We start from the raw sequence: 22,745 nt of genomic DNA on the forward strand, positions 1-22,745 counted from the left end.
AAGAAAGCATGAAGATACTAGAGAAACCCTTTCTGGAGAAATAAAAGAACTAAAATCTAACCAAGTCGAATTAAAAAAGGCTATTAATGAGGTGCAATTAAAAAATGGAGGCTCTAACTGCTAGGATAAATGAGGCAGAAGAGAGAATTGTGATACAGAAGACCAAATGATGGAAAATAAAGAAGGTGAGAAAAAGAGAGATAAATAATTACTGGATCATGAGGGCAGAATTTGAGAAATAAGTGATACCATAATATGAAACAATATTAGAATAATTGGTATCCCAGAAGAAGAAGAAAGAGAAAGAGGGGCAGAAGGTATATTGGAGCAATTATAGCAGAGAACTTCCCTAATTTGAGGAAGGAAACAGGCATCAAAATCCAGGAGGCACAGAGAGCCCCCCTCAAAATCAGTAAAAATAGGTCAACACCCCAACATCTAATAGTAAAACTTACGAGTCTCAGAGACAGATAATCCTAAAAGCAGCTCGGGACAAGAGGTCTGTAACCTACAATGATACAAATATTAGGTTGGCAGCACACCTATCCACAGAGACCTGGCAGGCCAGAAAGGACTGGCATGATATATTCAGAGCACTAAACAAGAAAAATATGCAGCCAAGAATACTATATCCAGCTAGGCTGTCACTGAAAATAGAAGGAGAGATAAAAAGCTTACAGGACAAACAAAAACTAAAGGAATTTGCAAACACAAAACCAGCCCTACAAGAAATATTGAAAGGGATCCTCTAAGCAAAGAGAGCCTAAAAGTGACATAGACCAGAAAGGAATAGAGACAATAAACAGTAAGTCACCTTACAGGCAATACAATGTTACTAAATTCATATCTTTCAATAGTTACCCTGAATGTAAATGGGCTAAATTCCCCAATCAAAGACACAGGGTATCAGATTTGATATAAAAAACAAGACCCATCAATACTCTGCCTGCAAGAGACTCATTTTAGACCCAAAGACCCCTCCAGATTGAAAGTGAGGGGGTGGAAAACCATTTACCATGCTAATGGACATCGAAAGAAATCTGGGGTGGCAATCCTTATATCAGACAAATTAGATTTTAAACCAAAGACTATAATAAGAGATGAGGAAAGACACTATATCCTACTTAAAGGGTCTATCTCACAAGAAGATCTAACAATTGTAAATATCTATGCCCCTAACTTGGGAGCAACCAATTCTACAGCCAATTAATAACAAAAGCAAAGAAACACATTGACAATAATACAATAATAGTGGGGGACTTTAACACCCCCCTCACTGAAATGGACAGATCATCTAAGCAAAAGATCAACAAGGAAATAAAGACTTAAAGACACACTGGACCAGATCTTCACAGATACATTCAGAGCATTCCATCCCAAAGCTACAGAATACACATTCTTCTCTAGTGCCCATGGAACGTTCTCCAGAAAGATCACATCCTGGGTCATAAATCAAGTCTCAACCAGTACCAAAAGATTGGTAGCATCCCCTGAATATTTTTGGACCACAGAGCTTTGAAACTAGAACTCAATCACAAGAGGAAAGTTGGAAAGAACTCAGATACATGGAGACTAAGGAGCATCCTACTAAAGAATGAATGGGTCAACCAGGAAATTAGAGAAGAATTTAAAAAATTCATGGAAACCAATGAAAATGAAAACACAACTGTTCAAAATCTTTGGGATGCAGCAAAGGTGGTCCTAAGAAGAAAGTATATAGCAATACAGACCTTCCTCAAGAAACAAGAAAGGTCTGAAATACACAACCTAACCCTACACCTAAAGGAGCTGGAGAAAGAACAGGAAATAAAGCCTAAACCCAGCAGGAGAAGAGAAATAATAAAGATCAGAGCAGAAATCAATCAAATAGAAACCAAAAGAACAATAGAATAGATCAAAGAAAGTAGGAGCTCGTTCTTTGTAAGAATTAATAAGATTGATAAACCCCTGGCCAGACTTAAAAAAGAAAGGAGAAATGACCCAAATAAAATCATGAATTCAAGAGGAGAGATCACAACCAACACAAAAGAAATATAAAAAATTCTAAGAACATATGATGAGCAACTATATGCCAGCAAATTAGACAATCTGGAAGAAATGGATGCATTCTTAGAGATGTATAAACTACCTAAACTGAACCAGGAAGAAATAGAAAACCTGAACAGACCCATAACCAGTAAGGAAATTGAACAGTAATCAAAAATCTCCCAACAAACAAGAGCCCAAGGCCAGATGGCTTCCCAGGGGAATTCTACCAAACATTTAAAGAAGAATTAATACCTATTCTTCTGTAACTGTTCCAAAAAATAGAAATTGAAGGAAAACTTCCAAACTCGTTTTATCAAGCCAGCATTACCTTGATCCCAACACCAAAGACTCCATCAGAAAGAATTACAGACCAATATCCCTGATGAACATGGATGCAAAAATTCTCACCAAAATACTAGCCAATAGTATCCAACAGTACATTAAAGGATTATTCACTACGACCAAGTGGGATTTATTCCTGGGCTGCAAGGTTGGTTCAACATCCGCAAATCAATCAATGTGATACAGTACATTAATAAAAGAAAGAACAAGAACCATATGATCCTCTCAAAAGATGCAGAAAAGGCATTTGACAAAGTACAGCATTCTTTTTTGATCAAAACTCTTCAGAGTATAGGGAAAGAGGGTACATACCTCAATATCATAAAAGCCATCTATGAAAAACCCACAGCGAATATCATTCTCAATGGGGAAAAACTGAGCTTTCCCCGTAAGGTCAGGAACACGGCAGGGATGTCCACTATCACCACTGCTATTCAACATAGTATTAGAAGTCCTAGCCACAGCAATCAGACAACAAAAAGAAATAAAAGGCATCCAAATCGGCAAAGAAGAAGTCAAACTCTCACTCTTTGCAGATGATATGATACTTTATGTGGAAAACCCAAAAAACTCCACCCCAAAACTGCTAGAACTCATACAGGAATTCAATAAAGTGGTAGGATAGAAAATCAATGCACAGAAATCAGTGGCATTCCTATACACCAACAACAAGACAGAAGAAAGAGAAATTAAGGAATCGACCTCATTTACAACTGCACCCAAAACCATAAGATATCTAGGAATAAATCTAACCAAAGAGGCAAAAAATATGTACTCAAGGGAAAACTATAGGATACTCATGAAAGAAATTGAGGAAGACACAAAGAAATGGAAAAACGTTCCATGCTCATGGATTGGAAGAACAAATATTGTGAAAATGTCTATGCTGTCTAGAGCAATCTACACATTTAACGCAATCCCTATCAAATACCATCAACTGTTTTCAAAGAAATGGAACAAATAATCCTAAGATTTATATGGAACCAGAAAAGACCCCGGATAGCCAGAGGAACATTGAAAAAAAAAAAAAAGCAAAACTGATGGCATCACAATTCCGGACTTCAAACTCTTTTACAAAGTTAATCATCCAGACTGGTACTGGCACAAAAACAGACAGAGATAGATCAGTGGAACAGATAGATCAGTGGAACAGATAGATCAGTGGAACAGAATGGAGAGCCCAGAAATGGACCCTCAACTCTATGGTCAACTAATCTTTGACAAAGCAGGAAAGAATGTCCAATGGAAAAAAGACAGTCTCTTCAACAAATGGTGTTGGGAAAATTGGACAGCCACATGCAGAAGAATGAAACTGGACCATTTCCTTATTCCACACACAAAAATAGACTCAAAATGGTTGAAAGACCTAAATGTGAGACAGGAATCCATCAAAATCCTAAAGAAGAACACAGGCAGCAATCTCTTCAACCTCAGCCGCAGCAACTTCTTCCTAGACACATTGCCAAAGGCAAGGGAAGCAAGGGCAAAAATGAACTATTGGGATTTTATCAAGATAAAAATCTTTTGCACAGCAAAGGAAACAGCCAACAAAACCAAAAGACAACTGCCGGAATGGGAGAAGATATTTGTAAATGACATATCAGATAAAGGGCTAGTATCCAAAATCCATAAAGAACTTATCAAACTCAACACCCAAAGAACAAATAATCCAATCAAGAAATGGGCAGAAGACATGAAGAGACATTTCTGCAAGGAAGACGTCCAAATGGCCAAAAGACACATGAAGAAGCCTTCAACATCACTTGGCATCAGGGAAATCCAAATCAAAACCTCAATGAGATACCACCTCATACCAGCCAGAACGGCTAAAATTAACAAGTCCAGAAATGACGGATGTTGGTGAGGATGCAGAGAAAGGGAACCTTCCTACAGTGTTGGTGTGGATGCAAGCTGGTGCATCCAGTCTGCATGGAGGTTCCTCAAAAAGTTGAAAATAGAGCTACCCTACGACCCAGCAATTGCACTACTGGGTATTTACCCCAAAGATACAAATGTAGGGATCTGAAGGGGTACGTGCACCCCAATGTTTATAACAGCCATGTCCCCAATAGCCAAACTATGGAAAGAGCCAAGATGTCCATCAACAGATGACTAGATAAAGAAGATGCACCCATCAAAAAGCCTGAAATCTTGCCATTTGCAACGACATGGATGGAACTAGAGGGTATTATGCTAAGTGAAATAAGTCAACCAGAGAAAGACAAGTATCATATGATCTCACTGTTATGAGGAATTTGAGAAACAAGACAGAGGAGTATAGGGGAAAGGAGGAAAAAATGAAACAAGATGAAACCAGAGAAGGAGACAAAACGTAAGAGACTCTTAATCTCAGGAAACAAACTCAGGGTTGCCTGTGTGGTAGGGGGTGTGAGGGATGGGGTGGCTGGGTGATGGACATTGGGAAAGGTATGTACTGATGAATCACAGACCAATACCTCTGAAACAAATGATACACTATATGTTTAAGAAAAAAGAAGATAGTAGGATGTGAAAAATGAAGGGGGGAAAATCATAGGGGTAGATGAACCATGAGAGACTACGGACTCTGAGAAAAAAAGTGAGGGTTTTAGAGGGGTGGGGTGGGGGGATGGATTAGCCTGGTGATGGGTATTAATTGCATGGAGCACTGGGTCTTACACACAAACAATGAATCATGGGACACTACATCAAAAACTAATGATGTAATGTATGGTGACTAACATAATAAAATTTAAAAAAAAAGTAGAAATCACTGGAGAAAGTAAATGAATATAGTTAGGACTTACAGAGTTGTTATGGTTATGCTACTATTGTTATGCAGTTTTTTCAACTTATAAAGTAAATGTAGTTAATGTTTATTAATAGAAAACGTGAAAACACAGAAAACTATATAAAATAAAAATCTTCTATAATTTTTCCAACCAGAAGTAAGTATTAACATTTTGATACATATCATTTCAGCAATTTTGCTCTCTTTTAATACAAATCTAACTTTTATATACAAATTTGGGCTCATATTTCACATATTGTTTTCTTCACAGTGTAATATATCTGACCATTTTCCATTCCTTTGAAAATTCTTTGAGAAATGATTTTTTTGGCCTGCATAATCTTTACACAGATAACCATAATTTATTCAATCAGTATCGTGGTACTAAACATATATTTTGTCTCCAAGGTTTTGCTATTATAAATGGCCCTCAAACATACTTGTGTATAAATTTTTATGTCAAACCTTAATAATTTATTGGAAAAAATTATTGAAGACAGTGGAAATTTTTACTGGGTCACAGGTCACAACTAATTTTAAGGCCCTGACGTCCAATTACATGAATTTGAATATAGGCTCTCCAACTTCATGTCTCTGTGACTTTAAATAAGTTACTTAACATTTTTGTGCTTCAGTTTTTTGATCTGAAAAATAGGGATTATAGTATAACTTTCCTTATAGATTTGCTGTGAGGATTGCACTTGATTAATTAAGAGTACTAAATACCGTTTGTGGCATTCAATATATGTTAGCAGTTATTACAATTATTGTATTTCCAAATTGCCCTTTAGAAATGTGTCACTTGTAAACTCTTATTGATTTTGTAGCACACATTTTAAAGAATTCTTTTTTGTTGTTGAAGCATAGTTGACATACAATATTATATTAGTTTCAGGTGTATGACATAGTGATTTGACATTTATATGCCTTATAAAATCATCACCATGATGTCTAGTTACTATGTGTCATCATACAAAGTTATTACAATATATTGGCTATATTCCCTATGCTGTAGTTACATCCCTGTGACTTATATATTTTATAAGTGGAAGTTTGTATCTCTTAATCCCCTTCACCTATTTGGCCCATTCCTCCCCTCACTCTGGTAACCACTAATTCTCTGTATTTATGAATTTGTTTCTGTTTTGTTTTGTTTGTTCATTTGTTTTGTTTTTTAAGATTCCTCTTGTGGTGAAATCATGTGGTATTTGTCTGATTTATTTCACTTAGCACAGTGCCCTCTAGGTCCATCCATGTTGTCATGAATGGCAAAGATTTCATTCTTTTATATGGCTTAATAATATTCCACTCTCTGTGTGTGTGTGTGTGTGTTTGTGTGTGTGTGTGTGTGTGTGTATAACATCTTTTTTTATTAAGTTTTAAAGTTTTAAATTTTAATTCTAATACAGTTAATATACAGTGTTATATTAGTTTCAGGTGTACAATATAGTGATTGAATACTCTATACTTCACCCAGTGGTCATCACAAGTGCACTCCTTTTCCCCATTACCTATTTCATCCATCCCCCACACACCTCATCTCTGATAACCATCAGTTTGTTCTCCATAGTTAAGGGTCTGTTTCTTGGTTTGTGTGTGTCTCTCACTCTTTCCTTTTTTTTTTCCTTAAATTCCATATATGGGTGAAATTATATGGTATGCATTTTTCTCTGACTGGCTTGTTTCACTTAGCACTATACTGTCTGGCTCTATCCATGTCATTGCAAATGGCAAGATTTCATTCTTTTTTATGGTTGAATAATGTTTCATTTTATATATATACCACATCTTTATCCATTCATCTATCAATGGACATTTAGGTTGCTTCCGTATGTTGGCTATTATAAATAATGCTTCATTGAACATAGGGGTGCCTGTATCTTTTCAAATTAATGTCTTTGTTTTCTTCAGTTAAATAACCAGTAGAGTTGCTTGGTCATATGGTAGTTCTATTTTTAATTTTTTAAGGAATCTTCATACTGTTTTCTATAGAGGCTGCACCAGTTTACATTTGCACCAAAGTGCACAAGAGTTCCCTTTTCTCCAAATCCTTGCCAATGCTTGTTATTTCTTATTTGTTTTTATTTTTTGATATTAGTCATTCTGACAGGTATGAGGTGATATCTCTTTGTGGTCTTATTTTGCATGTCCCTGATGATTAGTCATGTTGAACATCTTTTCATGTGTCTGTTGGCCATCTGTATGTCTTCTTTGGAAAATCTCTATTCAGGCCTTCTTGCCCATTTTTAAATTGTATTGTTTCTTTCCTTGGTGTTGAGTTGTAGATGTTCTTTATATATGTTGGATATTAACTCCTTATTGGATATATCGTTTGTAAATATATTCTCTCATTCAGTAGATTGCCTTTTTGTTTTGTTGATAGTTTCCTTTGCTGTGTAAAACCTTTTAGTTTAGTGTAGTTTTAGTTTGTTTATTTTGCTTTTGTTGACCTTGCCTAAGGAGATTAAAAATTCTTAATGCAGGGGCGCCTGGGTGGCTCAGTCGTTAAGCGTCTGCCTTTGGCTCAGGTCATGATCCCAGGGTCCTGGGATCGAGCCCCGCATCGGGCTCCCTGCTCTGCGGGAAGCCTGCTTCTCCCTCTCCCGCTCCCCATGCTTGTGTTCCCTCTCTCTCTGTGTCTCTCTCTCTGTCAAATAAATAAATAAAATCTAAGAAAAAAAATTCTTAATGCAATATTTAAAAGTTCTTAATATAGTCAGTTTGCTAATCTTTTGCATTATATGTTATACATTTTGTTTTTCATCTTCATTTTAATTTTTTTTATATATTTATGAGTCAAGTCTATCTTTACAGTTATAGATGAATGCTTGTCTACAAATACTTCAGAATCCAAGAAACACACAATGCAGTTGACATTTCTTTGTGAAAATTAGGACCCAAGACAAGGCTCAGGATATGTTTATTTGTCCATGAGGTGGATAAATCCACTGCATCAGGACCTGTGAGCATGGTGAGGATATTTCTCAAGAAATATTTATGAATGTGTTTCAGAATTTTAATGAAGATTTGCTTAAATCTCCAAAGTTCCATCCCCTAAATTAAGGCTAAGGTGATTGTGATCTGGAAATATTTTAAAGAAGTTGTAAGCAGTTTCCCACCTTCACTAAAAATAAAAATCTCTATCATTATAAAAGATCAATTTTCTTTCAATGTCATTTGGGATTTATGACAACTACACTATATTGACAGACTTTTGGGAGTATATCCTATTTTCTGTGGTATAAGCCAAATATCTAAATTATACAAAAGTTATTAAAAAATATCTGTTTTTTCAAATTGTGTCTGATTTTTCAGAATTTGTGACCTGCTCTCACTCTGGCAGTGGTGTTAAATAACAGGTTTTGTATGAACATCAGTAACCAAAAATCTTTATCTCATGCAGAATATACCACAAATGATCCAAGGCTGAGGAGAAATCAATAAAGCTTTCAAATTCTCTTAAATAATTTTGAACCAACTGTAACACCAGATGACAATAAGTGTAAGATAGTTAACAGTAGCTGTGCTTGAAGTCTTCTGCTTGTAAAATGTTGGTCTCTAAGCCCTGATATACTCTGAAAATGTTAGGAAGAAACTGATATAAAATTTACATGTGGTGCTCAATAAACAGATTCATAATTATGGTACAATGAGTATTGTCACACAGATATGTCTTTATCTGAACTCAGATTGCATTTGTGATTATTTCCAATCTGTTTAGGATTTAATTATTGTCTACTTTTTGATTTACATATGCCAGTTTTCTTTCAACTAGGTGGAAGCTTCCAGAGAATACTTACCACATCTTATACTTCTATTGTGTCCCTGACATTTTTAACAGCCTAGGACACCTTTTAAGTGGTTAATAAACCTATCGACTAGTTAAAATTCTTTTGCAGCTGTTTGCTATCATTTTCTTTTTTTAAGTTGAAAAACCATTTATTTCACCAGAAAAAAAAAGTGATCCAACTCTATGTATCTACCTGCCACAAGCCTTTGGGCCAAAAAGACTCAAGAGCAGTGACACTCTCACCAAGGTCATTCCCAAGTTCAACATCCCCTGGAAGCAGGAAGTGGGGAAGAGCACAACCCCCACCACAGTTTCTGCACACAATGAAGCCTGCTGGGAGAACAGACCATAAATGGGAAACTACAGAAGTATTGAAGAACAAGAAAAACAGGAAAATGGGCAGAAGGGAGGAAAGGAAGAGGTAGTCTGAATTTAGCAAGGTAAATTAAGGTCCACAGTTTCGCACTGAACCTACAGAGCCAAGAACGTCCCAAAGACAGGATACCATGAAGCGTGTATTCTCATGCACGACCCCAGTTCTGAATTTCAGTCCACACACATTCCACCTTGAAACTCTGTGTTGTCAAGGCCTCTGATAGCCTTAACTGCATCCTCTGCCTGCTCCATGTGTAGGAAGGCATAATCTTTCACAATGTCACGTTTGATGACTGGACTATACGCCTCAAACTTGGCCCAAAACTATTTGTTGATACAGGTGGGACTAATGTTGCCCACATTCAACTCTGTGGAGGTTTTACTCTCATTCTTGTTGGCTTTCACATTGATGTTCACCCTGTGCAGCTTGTAGGGTGCAGGTTGTATATGGATCCTCAGCTGCCGTCTTGTACTCTATGTGCCCAAAGCCATAGTCCTTTTTTATTTTTTTAAGATTTCTTTAATTTATTTGAGAGAGAGCGAGCGTGAGAGAGAGCAGGAATGGGGGAGGGCAGAAGGAGAGGGAGAGAGAATTCCAAACAGACTCCAGTGTGCAGCAGAGGCAGGGCTCCATCCAGGACCTTGAGATCATGACCTGAGCAGAAACCAAAAGTCAGGGGCTTAACCGACTGAGCCACCCAGGCACCCCCAAACATGATAGTTCTTAATGATGTCACATTCCAGCACCTTCCAGTACTGCTCAAAGAGTGAGCATATCTGGTCTGTGGCCTCCTTGGGCAGGTTTCCAATGAACAGCTTCATCTTCTGGACGCGACCCATAGGGAACTCAGCAGGGGCGCCTCCTTGCAGTGCAGACGTTTCTGACAAAATGCTAAAATGGCAGTGGCTGCAGCAGTGACTCTGGATAGAAGTTGCTATGATTTTAGATAGAGAAGTAATCAGATGACCCTGGATTACACAGTGACATCATTATCCATGCAAGAAGCAATGCCTAAAGCTGGACCAGTTAGGCCATTCTTCTGTACTGACATTGGGCCTATCATAGGGGAGAAATTGGATATTTTCTTATTGATGTTTGGACTTGTCTGTACTTTAGTCTTCTTTTGGAAAGATTGAGAAGAGCAGTTTTTTGGAATTATTGAAAACCTAGAATTTTAGCCTTAATAAGCCTTATAGTCTGTTGTCTTGGAATTTACTCATTTCTCTTTATAAACAAACATCTTTTATCTTTTATTTTAACATTATAACATTTTAAATTATTAATATTTTAAGAAAATATATCTTTTTTCCAATTTGGAACTTGAAAACCACACCATTTGAAAATAATTTATTACAGATTAAATTTATCTCTTTTCAGGTTGATTGAAAGGAAGAAATTGGCATGCTGGCATAGCAGAACTTGAGGTTTTCTAGAAAATACAATAAAGAGGTGTAGCCTTAAGTAAGTGTGTGTGTGTGTGTGTGTGTGTGTGTGTGAGTGTGTGTGTATTTGGTGGGAATATGGTTGGGAAAATGTTGGATAACGCCTCTAATTTCCTTCCAGTGTTAAAATTTTAATTTTACGATGATCTTAAGCCCTACAGCTGACTCAAATAAATTTAATTACTTAGAGATGTTTCCTCATTCTAAAATGGAGAGATTGAAAGGCTAATCTGCCTCAGTTTGTTGGAAACAGGGAAGATCATACATGTGTAACTTTAGAAAATGATAAAGATGTAAATAACAATGCTTTTGTTATCATTACTGTCTTTGCACTTATGAAACACACAGGTTTACATATATTTAAAGTAGTCACCTCCTACAATGAGTCAGTAATATAAAAATCCTCATATTTTCACAGTGACTTGATTTATGGTGGATTATGCCTGGAAATTATACATGCTGATGAAATTTCACTGTGTGCTCACTTGTAAGCAATAATCCTAAAGTAAACCTGTTTCTCACTACCTGGTAAATGTTTCTGAACAGATTATTGAACTACTAACAGCTGGACTTGCTGACAATAACTAGGAACTTCCAAGCTCATTATGTGTTCAAAAATACAGCACTTGGCACCTTAAGAACTGCTAATTATGCCCAGATCCTAATCTTTAATTTTCCAGTTTATTATGATTTCTTCATTATGTCCTAACAGTCTGAGTAAGCAGCATATCTCCCAATATTTCCACTTGCCTAACAGATGTTTTCCTTAAACAGATGTTGGCACTTCCTGGGAAGGAGCCATTCCCATTTGAGAAGAAATGATAATTTACTTAATCTTGTATAAAACTTTAGGGGGAAGTATCGCATTGTTCTGTCCAAATCCACCTCCTTTTCACCCACTCCCAGTGAAAATCAAAACAAATAAAAAAATCTAGGTAGCTCTGAGTTTCTTTCTTCCTTTCATTTTTTTTCTTCCTATCTCTTCCTGTCTCCCTCCCTCTATTCTTTCTTTTTAAAATAGTTTTTGTAGTTTAAACTGATTGAAGAATTCAATTCATAATTAAAAATCTGATTTAAAAGTTGGAAAATTATACTGCAATACTCACCTCTTTCAAGTGTGTACAGTCAATGACAAAGATAAAATAATCAATAGCATAAAATGATCTAAAATTAGTTGAGTTTATAGTTTCCTTTATACCTCCATGATTTATGTAGAGTGGGAAATTCATGACAGATACAGAAAACTAAGAAATTGTCTATGAATTCTGAGAATTTTGCAATCTGTACGGGCTTTAAGTTTAATGTTATAGGAGAAAACAAATATGACCCTAAAGAGTTACTGCTTCATTCATGGGTAGAAAAAATTAAAATTCTGATAAATCCAATGACTTACTGAAGGAAATGCAAACTGGTTGTTGGCAGATCTATAAGGGAAAACACACTTGTTTCCCAACTGCTTAAAAATTTTCTTTCAAAATTGAGGAGTTAAAAGAATTGATAACAGTCTTTCCCCAAGTTCCTAGAAAGGTGTTCAATACATGGTATATGTTCATTAAATATTTGCTTTTAAGCAAATATTTTTGTTTTACTAACAGCTTTCTCATTAAGAAGCACTATTGAATCACAGTTATGAATGATGGTTCAGGTGCCATTACTATCTAGGTTCAAATTCTGGCTCCTTCACTCAACAGCTATGTTATCTTGGGCAAATGATCTAAATTTTATGTGCTTCCATTTCCTAAATTTCTGCAAAATAAGGGTAATAATAATATCTGTCTCATAGATTTTTATGAAGAGTAAATTAAAGTACTTGGAATGATGCTTGGCTAACACATAGTAAACATTCAAAAATGGGAGTTGTTATTCTTTATGAATCAATAAAACACATTTTTATAGGAATGAAGGTGTAATTTTCCTTTAATGAATATCATATAAAAATCTAGGCATAAGCATATAATGGAGGTTATGAGGGATGAGATGGAGTGGGGGTAAATTGCTTATTTATTTTACAAATACATCTTATAGGTAAAACCATTGACTGTAGGTTTCATTTAGTTGGAGAGCATTTTTGGTGAGTCTGTTTGAGTGCCATTCTTTATATTCTTAGTAACATAATAAGATAATCCAAGATCAAAAGTTAGCTTAGAGTTTCTATTGCCTGCTTTCATTCTATAGAAATATTGGTTATGTCCCACTCTACAGAGAAGTTAGTATAACATACTTTTGAGTCAAAGAGTAATTATAAATAAGGAAAAAGCAGATGAGACAAATTTAATGTAACTTTGGATCGGATGTACCCTATTGCTGGGAAATTAGGAGGAAGAGAGGTTTTGCACAGACATCCTTTTCTCTCTTGTAGCTCTGTCAGGATTTTAAGAGGTCATGTAGAATTTTAAAGAAAAAGATTGATGTTTCTGTGAAATTAGTCCATTTATTTTTTTAAAGATCTATTTATTTTAGAGAGAGAGAGAGAGAACATGGGAAAAGGGAGAGAGAGAATCTCAAGCAGACTCTATACTGAGTGAGGACTCTGATGCCAGGTTCAGTCTCATGACAATGAGATCACGACCTGAGCTGAAACCACGAGTTGGATGCTTAACTGACTGCACCACTTAGGTGCCTCTAGTCCATCTATTGTTAAGGAAGACACTAAGATATGGATGCTTATCATCTTAAAGTAATTTATTATATCATTTTTGCCAACAGGTAGGCAAAATGGTTAGGTATTTTACTGTACAGCCCAAACTCTAAATTATAGAGGAAAAGATTCATAATAGCAGTGGCTCAATGAGCAAAACATCAGTTATGCCTTACTCTTTGTGTTTTAAAAGTCTTTATACACGGGACGCTTGGGTGGCTCAGCTGGTTAAGCGAATGCCTTCAGTTCAGGTCATGATCCCAGGGTCCTGGGATCAAGTCCCGCGTGGGGCTCCTTGCTCAATGGGGAGCCTGCTTCTCCCTCTCCCTTTGCTCCTTCCCCCCATTAGTGTGCCCTCTCTCTCTCTCTCTCTCAAATAAAATCTTAAAAAAATCTTTATATGCTTTCTAAGTCATGTTTATTGAGGTAAAATTACATGTTATAAAACTTAATACCTTTTAAATGTACGGTTTGAGTTTTGACAAATATACACTGTCATGCCATCACCAGTTCAGTCAAGATATAGACCATTCCCCCCACCCAAAAGATCTCCCTTGTGACCATTTGTGGGGGAAAACCTCTATCTCACACTCTCAATCCCAAGCAACCACTGATGTGATGTCTATCCCTAGAGCTTTGCCTTTTCCAGAATATTACATAAATAGACCCATATAGTATATAGTTTTTGGTGTCTGGTTAATTTAACTTAGCATAATATATTTGAGATTTGACTATATTATTGCATGTATCCATAGTTTGTTCCTATTTATTGCTGAGTAGTATTCCATTTTATGGATGGATCTTGATTTGTTTTTCCATTAACCAGTTAAGGACATTTGGATTGTGACCAATTTTTGGTGATTATGAATAGTCACATATGGGTATCTATGTGAACATATATACATTTTCATTTATATGTTTTCTTTTTGGGGGGTAAATACCTAATAGGAGGATTCTTAGGTTGTAAGTATATATTTTAATTAATAAGAAACTGCCAAATTGTTTTCCAGAGTGGCTGTACCATTTTGTATTCCTACGTATTCCTACCAATAATGTAACGTATGAGTTCCAGTTGCTCCACAGCTACACTAGCACTTAGTTTTGTTAGGTTTTTTTTTTTTAAGCTATTCTAGTGGAAAGGTAGTGGTGTCTTATTGTGGTTTGAATTAGCATTTCCCTAAAGACTAATTATATTGAGCAACATTTTATGTATTTCTTTTCCTTTTGTATATCTTTTTTGGTAAATCCTTTTTGAAAGTTTTTGCCCATCTACATTGTTGTTGTTGTTGTTTTTTGTCTTAAGTTGTAGACGTTTTTCTTTTCATTTTTATTGAGAAATAATTGATATACATCACTGTATAAGTTCAAGGGGTACAGTGTCATGATTTCATTTACATATCATGAAATAACTACCACAATAGGCTCAGCAAACATCTATCTTCTCATATAGATACAATAAAAAGAAAAGAAGAAAAAAGAAAAAAAGGAAAAAAAATATTGTGATGAGAACTCTTAGGATTTACCCTCTTTACAAATTTCCTGTATGTATCCTATAGCAGTCTTAGCCGTAGTCATCATGTTGTCACAATATATTAATAGTAATTATTTATCTTGTAAGTGGATGTTTGTATCTTTTGACCACCTTCCAGTTCCCCCTACCCCACCTTCTGCCTCTGGCAACCAGAAGTCTGATCCCTTTTTCTATAAGTTTTTTTTTTTTTTCATTTTTTAAGGTTCCACATATAAATGGCATTTACCTTTCTGCCTGACTTATTTCACTTAGAATAATTCCTTCAAGGTCCATCCATGTTATCACAAATGGTAGGATTTCCTCATCTTATTACTGAGTGATGTTCCATTGTATATGTTTGGATGTGTATAATGATAAATACATATGTATCTCGACTTCTTTATTCAGTCATCCATTTATGTACACTTAGGTTGTTTCCATGTCTTAGTTATTTTAAATAATGCTGCTATGAACACAAGTGTGCAGATATCTTTTTGTGTTAGTATTTTCATTTCTTTTGGATATATTCCCAGAAGTGGAATTGCTGGGTAATACAGTAGTTCTACTTTTAAGTTTTTGAAGATCCTCCATACTGTTTTCTCTAGTGGCTGTACCAAGTCATTATTCCCCCAACACTGCAGAAGGGTTCCCCCTTCTCCACATCTACACCAGCACTTGATCTCTCTTGTCCTTTTGATGATGGCCATTCTAACAGGAGTGTGGTTATATCTCTGTGATTTTAATTTGTATTTCCCTAATGACTAGTGATGTTGGGCATATTTTGATGTACCTTTAGTCTTTTGTATATCTTCTTTGGAGAAATGTCTGTTCAGGTTCTTTGTCCATTTTTTAAAAAATTTTTTATTGTTATGTTAATCACCATACATCATTAGTTTTTGATGTAGTGTTCCATGATTCATTGTTTGTGCATAACACCCAGTGCTCCACGCAGAACATGCCCTCTTTAATACCCATCACCAGGCTAACCCATCCCCCCAACCCCCTCCCCTCTAGAAACCTCAGTTTGTTTTTCAGAGTCCATCGTCTCTCATGGTTCATCTCCCCCTCTGACTTACTCCCCTTCATTCTTCCCCTCCTGCTATCTTCTTTTTTTTTTCTTAACATATATTGCATTATTTGTTTCAGAAGTACTGATCTGTGATTCAACAGTCTTGCACAATTCACAGCACTCACCATAGCACATACGCTCCCCAATGTCTGTCACCCAGCCACCCCATCCCTCCCACTCCCCACCACTCCAGCAACCCTCAGTTTGTTTCCTGAGGTTAAGAATTCCTCATATCAGTGAGGTCATATGATACATGTCTTTCTCTGATTGACTTATTTCATGCAGCATAACACCCTCCAGTTCCATCCACGTCGTTGCAAATGGCAAGATCTCATTCCTTTTGATGGCTGCATAATATTCCATTGTGTATATATACCACATCTTCTTTATCCATTCATCTGTCAATGGACATCTTGGCTCTTTCCACAGTTTGGCTATTGTGGACATTGCTGCTATAAACATTGGGGTGCACGTACCCCTTCGGATCCCTACATTTGTATCTTTGGGGTAAATACCCAGTAGTGCAATTGCTGGATCATATGGTAGCTCTATTTTCAACTGTTTGAGGAACCTCCATACTGTTTTCCTCTTTGTCCATTTTTAAATTGGGTTATTTTGTTTTTTTTGCTATTGAGTTTATGAGTTCTTTATGTATTTAGGATATTAACTCCTTATCATATATATGTTTTGTAAATATTTTTTCCCATTCTATAAGTTGTCTTTTCACTTTGTAAATGGTTATCTTCACTGTGCATTTTTTTAGTCTGATATAATCCCACTTGTTTATTTTTGATTTTGTTGCTTGTGCTTTAGATGTCTTATCCAAAATACAATTTGTCAAGATTCATGTCTTTATTCCTATGTATTCTTCTAGGAGTTTCATGGTTTCAGGTTTTACATTTAAGTCTTTAATTGATTTTGTGTTAATTTTTGTAAGTGGTATAAGATTTGGGTCCAGTTTCATTCTTTTACATGTGAATGTGCAATTATCCCAGCACAATTTATGGAAGAGTCTGTCTTTTTTTCATTGAGTATTTTTGAGTTCTTTGTCAAATAATAGTTACTGTACATCCTTCAGTTTATTTCTAGCCTCTTGATTCTGTTCCACTGGTCTGTTTTTCTGTTTTTATGCCAGTACCATGCTGTTTTGATGACTACAGATTTATAGTATAGCTTGAAATCAGGAAGTGTGAAACTTCCTGCTCTGTTTTTCTTTCTCAGGATTTTTTGGTTATTCAGAGTCTGTGGTTCTGAATAAATTTGAGGAGGGTTTATTTACTTCTGTTAAAAAATGACATTGGAATCTTGATAGGAATTGCACTGAATCCACAAATGCCTTTGGTAGTATTAATATTTTGACAATATTAATTCTTCCAATCCATGAACAAGGGATACCCTTCCATTTATCTTGTATTTTCTTTGATTTCTTTCATTAGTATTTTGTAGTTTGCAGAGTAGAGATCTTTTACTCCCTAGTTAAATTTATTACTAAGTATATTATTGTTTTTGATGCTATTGTAAATGTTATCAATTTTTAAACTTCTTTTTCAGAAAATTCATTGTTAATGTATAGAAATTCTACTGAGTTTGTATGTTAATTTTGTATCTTGCAACTTTATTGAATTAATTAATGAGATCTAACAGTTTTTTGATTGAGATTTAGGGTTTTCTATTTTTAAAATCATGTCATCTGCAAATAGAGACAGTTTTAATTCTTCCTTTCCAATTCTGATACTTTTTATTTCTTTTTCTTACCTTATTGCTCTACCTAGAACTTCTAGTGGAACTCTAAGTGAATATGTTCCTTCTTTGCCTAATTTGTTAGTTTTTATTATGAATGGATGTTGAATTTTGTCAAATGCTTTTTCTGTGTCTATGTAGATGATCATCTGACTCTTTTTTTTATGCTATTAATGTTATGTATCACATTGATTGATTTGCATGTGTTGAACCATCATTGCATTTCATGGATATATCTCATGTGATTATGATGAGTGATCCTTTTAATGTGCTACTGAATTCGGTTTGCTCATATTTTATTGAGAATCTTTGTATCTGTTCATCAGGGATATTGGCCTGTAGTTTTCTTTTCTAGTAGTGTCCTTTTCCAGTTATGGTATCAGGATTAATACTAGTCTCATAAGATGATTTTGGGAGTATTTTCTCTGCTTTAATATTTTGGAAGAGTTTGAGAAGGATTGGTGTTAATTCTCCATTAAATATTTGGTAAAATTTACCGGTGAAGACATCTAGTGCAGGGCTGTTCTTTGTTGAGAGATTCTTGATTACTGACTCAATCTCCTTACTAGTACTTTGTCTATTTAGATTTTTTTTTTAAGATTTTATTTATTTGACAGAAAGAGAGAGAAAGCACCAGTGGAGAGGAGGGGAGGGGCAGAGAGGGAGGGAGAAGCAGACTCCTGGCTAAGCAGAGAGCCCTATGTGGGGCTTGATCCCAGGACATCATGATCATGGCCAGAGCTGAAGGCAGATGCCCAACCGACTGAGCCACCCAGACTCTCCTCTATTTAGATTTTCTATTTCTTCCTGATTCGGTCTTGTCAAGTTGTATGTTTCTGAGAATTTTTTCATTTTTTCTAGGTTGTTTAGTTTGTTGGCATAAAACATTATAATCCTTTGAATTTCTGTGGTATCAGTTGTGATTTCTCCTTTTTCATTTGTAATTTTGTCAATTTGGGTCCTTTCTCTTTTTTTTAATTTTTTTTATTATTATGTTATGTTAATCACCATACATTACATCATTAGTTTTTGATGTAGTGTTCCATGATTCATTGTTTGCATATAACACCCAGTGCTCCATGCAGAACATGCCCTCTTTAATACCCATCACCAGGCTAACACATCCTCCCACCGCCCTCCCCTCTAGAACCCTCAGTTTATTTCTCAGAGTCCATTGTCTGTCATGGTTCATCTCCCTCTCCGATTTTCCCCTCTTCATTCTTCCCCTCCTGCTATCTTCTTCTTCTTCTTCTTCTTTTTTTTTTTTAACATATAATGTATTATTTGTTTCAGAGGTACAGATCTGTTATTCAACAGTCTTGCACAATTCACGACACTCACCGTAGCACATACCCTCCCCAATGTCCTTTCTCTTTTTACCTTACTTAGTGTAGCTAAGGGTTTGTCAATTTTGTATATCTTTTAAAAGAACCAACTCTTAGTTTGGTTAATCTTTTCCATTGTTTTTTTGTTCCCTCTTTTATTTATTTCTACTCTAATCTTTATAATATACTTTCTTTTGCTAATTTTGGGCTCATTTTGCTCTTCTTTTTCTCATTACTTAAGGCATAGAGTTAGATTGTTTATTTGGGATCTTTCTTGCTTCTTAATGTAAGCACTTAATGCTGTGAACTTCCTGCTTACAACTGCTTTTGCTGCATCCCACAAATTCTGGTATGTTGTGTTTTATTTTTGTTTGTCTCAAGCAACTTTTTAATTTTCTTTTTAATTTCTTCCTTTATCCATTGGGTTGTTCAGAAGAGTGTTGTTTAATTTTAATATGTTCATGAATTTTCTAGTTTTCCTTTTGTTTTTGATTTCAGATTCATGCCATTGTGGTCAGGGAATATACTTGGTTTGGTTTTAGTCTTCTTGAATTTGCTCAGACTTGTTTTGTTACCTAATTTATTGTTGATTCTAGAAAATGTTCCATTTGTGCTTAAGATGAGTGTATATTCTTCTGTTATTGTGTAGAATGTTTTGTATACATCTGTTAGGTCCATTTAGTTTATAGAGCTGTTCAGATATCTTGTATTCTTATTGATTCCCTGTCTGGATAATATATCCATTATTGAGAGTGAGGTATTAAATCCTCCAGCTATTATTGTATTACTGTTTATGTCTCCTTTTAGTTCTGTTAGTTTTTGCTTTATATGTTTAGGTGTTCCAATGTTGGGTACATAAGTATTTGCAATTGTTGTATCTTCTTGATGGATTGGCCCCTTTATTGTTATATAATGAGCTTCTCTGTATCTTTTTACCATTTTTTAGTTTAAAGTTTATTTTGTCTGATACAAGTACAGCTACCTTCTTTTTTGGGGGTTGCCATTTGCTTGCTTGAAATATCTTTTTCCTTTCCTTCACTCTCAGTCTGTCTTTAAGGCTCAAGTGAGTCTCTTGTAGGCAGCCTATTGTTTGATCTCATTTTTTAATCCACTCAGCCATTCTGTGTCTTTTAGTTGGATAATTTAATCTGTTTCATTTATTTGTTTTTTTGTTTGTTTATTTATTTCAACAAATATTTATTGTGTGCACAATGAAGGAAAAGTGATGCACAAGGGGTGACGGTGGAGGGAAGGGAGTTGAGTTGAGGGTGGAAATAAGGGCAAAGTGAGTCAAGTACAGCCCTACTCCTTAGGAAGTTTGGATTTAAAGTAATTATTGTTGGGGAAGTACTTACTATTGCTATTTTGTTAATAATTTTCTAGTGTTTTTGTAGATCCATTGTTCCTTCTTATCCTGCTGTCTTTTTTGTGTTTTGATGTTTTTTGGTATCAGTATACTGTAACTTATTTATCATGTTCTTTTGTGTAATTATTATAAGATTATCCCTTATAGTTACCACGAGGCTTACATAAAATATATTAAGCTTAGAACACCCTATTTTATTTTATTTTATTTTATTTATTTTTATTTATTTTTTAATGTTATGTTAATCACCATACATTACATCATTAGTTTTTCATATAGTGTTCTATGATTCACTGTTTGCGTATAACACCCAGTGCTCCGTATTTTAAACTGAAGCAAGTTAGCTTCATTAGAATTAGTAAACTTTACACTTTTATTTTAGGTTACTGCAGTTACAATTTACATATTTTTAATACTGTGTGACTAATAACAGATTATTGTAGTTATCATTATTTTACTATTTTTTGGAGTTTCAAGTGAATTATGCACCACTATTACCATATTGCAGAATCTAAATATGACTATATATTTACTGTTACCAGTGAGATATACACTACCTTTTTGTGTTTTTATGATATTAATTAGCATTATTTTACTTCCATTTAGAGACTCCCTTTAACATTTCTTGCAAGGCAGGTATAGTGGTAATGAACTCTGTCAGCTTTTGTTTGTTTGGGAAAGTCTTTATCCCTAATTTTAAAGGACAGTTTTGCCAAGTACAGAATTCTTGGTGGACAGTTATTTTCATTCAGTTTTTGAATATGTTATCCCTTTTTCTCCTGGTCTGAAAACTTTCTGTTGAGAAATTTACTTTGGTTATGGAGGTTCTTTTGTATGTCACTTCTGTCTTTCTTATTTCGGGCCTTAAAATTCTTTCTTTGCCTGACTTTTGACAATGTAATTATGTATCCTGGTGTACCCTTATTCATATTTAACCTATTTGGCATCTTTTGGGTCTTGTGACTCTGGGTATCCATTTCTCTTCAGGTTTGGGAAGTTTTCAGGCATTATTGCTATTTTTTGTGTCTTATACATTCCATAGCCTTCCTTACTCTTTTTCATTCTTTTTTCTCTTTGTTCCTCTGACTGGGTACTTTCCAATGTCCTATCCTCTGGGTCACTGATTCTTTCTTCAGCATGATGGATTCTATTTTTGAAACTCTCTGTTGAATTCTTCAGTTATTGTATTTTTCAGTAGTTATTGTATTTTTCACCTCTAGAATTTCTTCCTTTCTTTCTTGATGGTTGTTCTTTCCTTGTTGAAATTCTCATTTTGTTCATGCATTGTTTTCCTAATTTTGTTTGGTTGTCTGTGTTTTCTTATGGTTCACTAAATTTTCTTAAGAGGATTGATTATTCTGAATTCTTTGTCTGACAGTTCATAGAGCTCCATTTTTTTTAAAGGTCATATTTGAGTTCTATCAGTTTCCTTTGGTGGTGTCATATTAACCCGATTTTTCATGATCCTTCATCCTTACATTGGTAACTATGCATTTGAATAATTAGGATCCTCTTTCAGACTTTACAGATTTGCTTTGGCAGAGACATTTTTTCACCAGTCAGCTCAGTTGGGTTTCTGGGTGTGGCTACTAGTAATGTCCTTGGGCTTGTGGGGCCTACTATTATGGTCTGTTTTGGGGGTAAGGCAACAGTTCAAGCTCTGAGGCTAGGGATGAGGGTTGTGTCTATAGTTGAGAACAGTTGGATAGGATTGCTGGCTTGGTTCCCTGCCCATGTGAGACTGTAGGTTGGGCTTCACAGTCGCTTGTGTTCTCTGGTAAGGCTTACTAGATATTAGGGACTGGGTACTATACTCAGTAGTAGATGGGGGTATGAATTAGCCTCCCTGCTGTGGCAGGGCAGCAGGATGGGACCCAGGCCTTATACAGCTTATTGTTTGGGCACCTGAATCAGTCCAGAGTGTGCACTGAATTCACTGATCAGGTGAGACCACCAGTTATGCTCTGCAGATTGGGGAAGCCATGAGCTGTGCTCTCCGTTTAAGTGCCAGTGAACATAAGACTGTTGAATGGGCTACGTATCTTCCCATGTGCTTTGGTTAGGTTCCCTGGTTTGACAGGCTGAAGGTTGTATTTTACAGTGAACAAGACTATGAATTAAATTCCCACCTGGATGCAGTGGGAGAAGCAGCTCTAAAGTCAATAAAGTTCTTTGTTGTCTTAACTCAAACGAACCTGCACCTCAAGTTCCCTGATGAAACAGGGCCATTGGCTTTGCTTTGCAGAAATTATCTCCTGCTTTTCAGGTCAGATGGGGTCAGAAGACACTCTCTACAGTGAGTGGGGATGTGTCTCAGCTCCCTTGCCTGGGTGGGTGGGGGAGAGGCTC

The 22,745-nt window shown here is 35.6% G+C and overlaps 1 pseudogene; it reads right to left on the reverse strand.

The window, feature by feature from the left end:
• Window positions 1-9,476: 9,476 nt before the first annotated feature.
• Window positions 9,477-10,127, reverse strand: LOC114208189 (RNA-binding protein 4-like; annotated as a pseudogene).
• Between the last annotated feature and the right edge of the window lie 12,618 nt (window positions 10,128-22,745).

Source organism: Eumetopias jubatus, unplaced genomic scaffold (genome assembly GCF_037043125.1).
Source record: "Eumetopias jubatus isolate StellerSeaLion01/CBP00866 unplaced genomic scaffold, mEumJub1_p1.0 scaffold_2, whole genome shotgun sequence".
NCBI classification, from domain to species: Eukaryota; Metazoa; Chordata; class Mammalia; order Carnivora; family Otariidae; genus Eumetopias; species Eumetopias jubatus.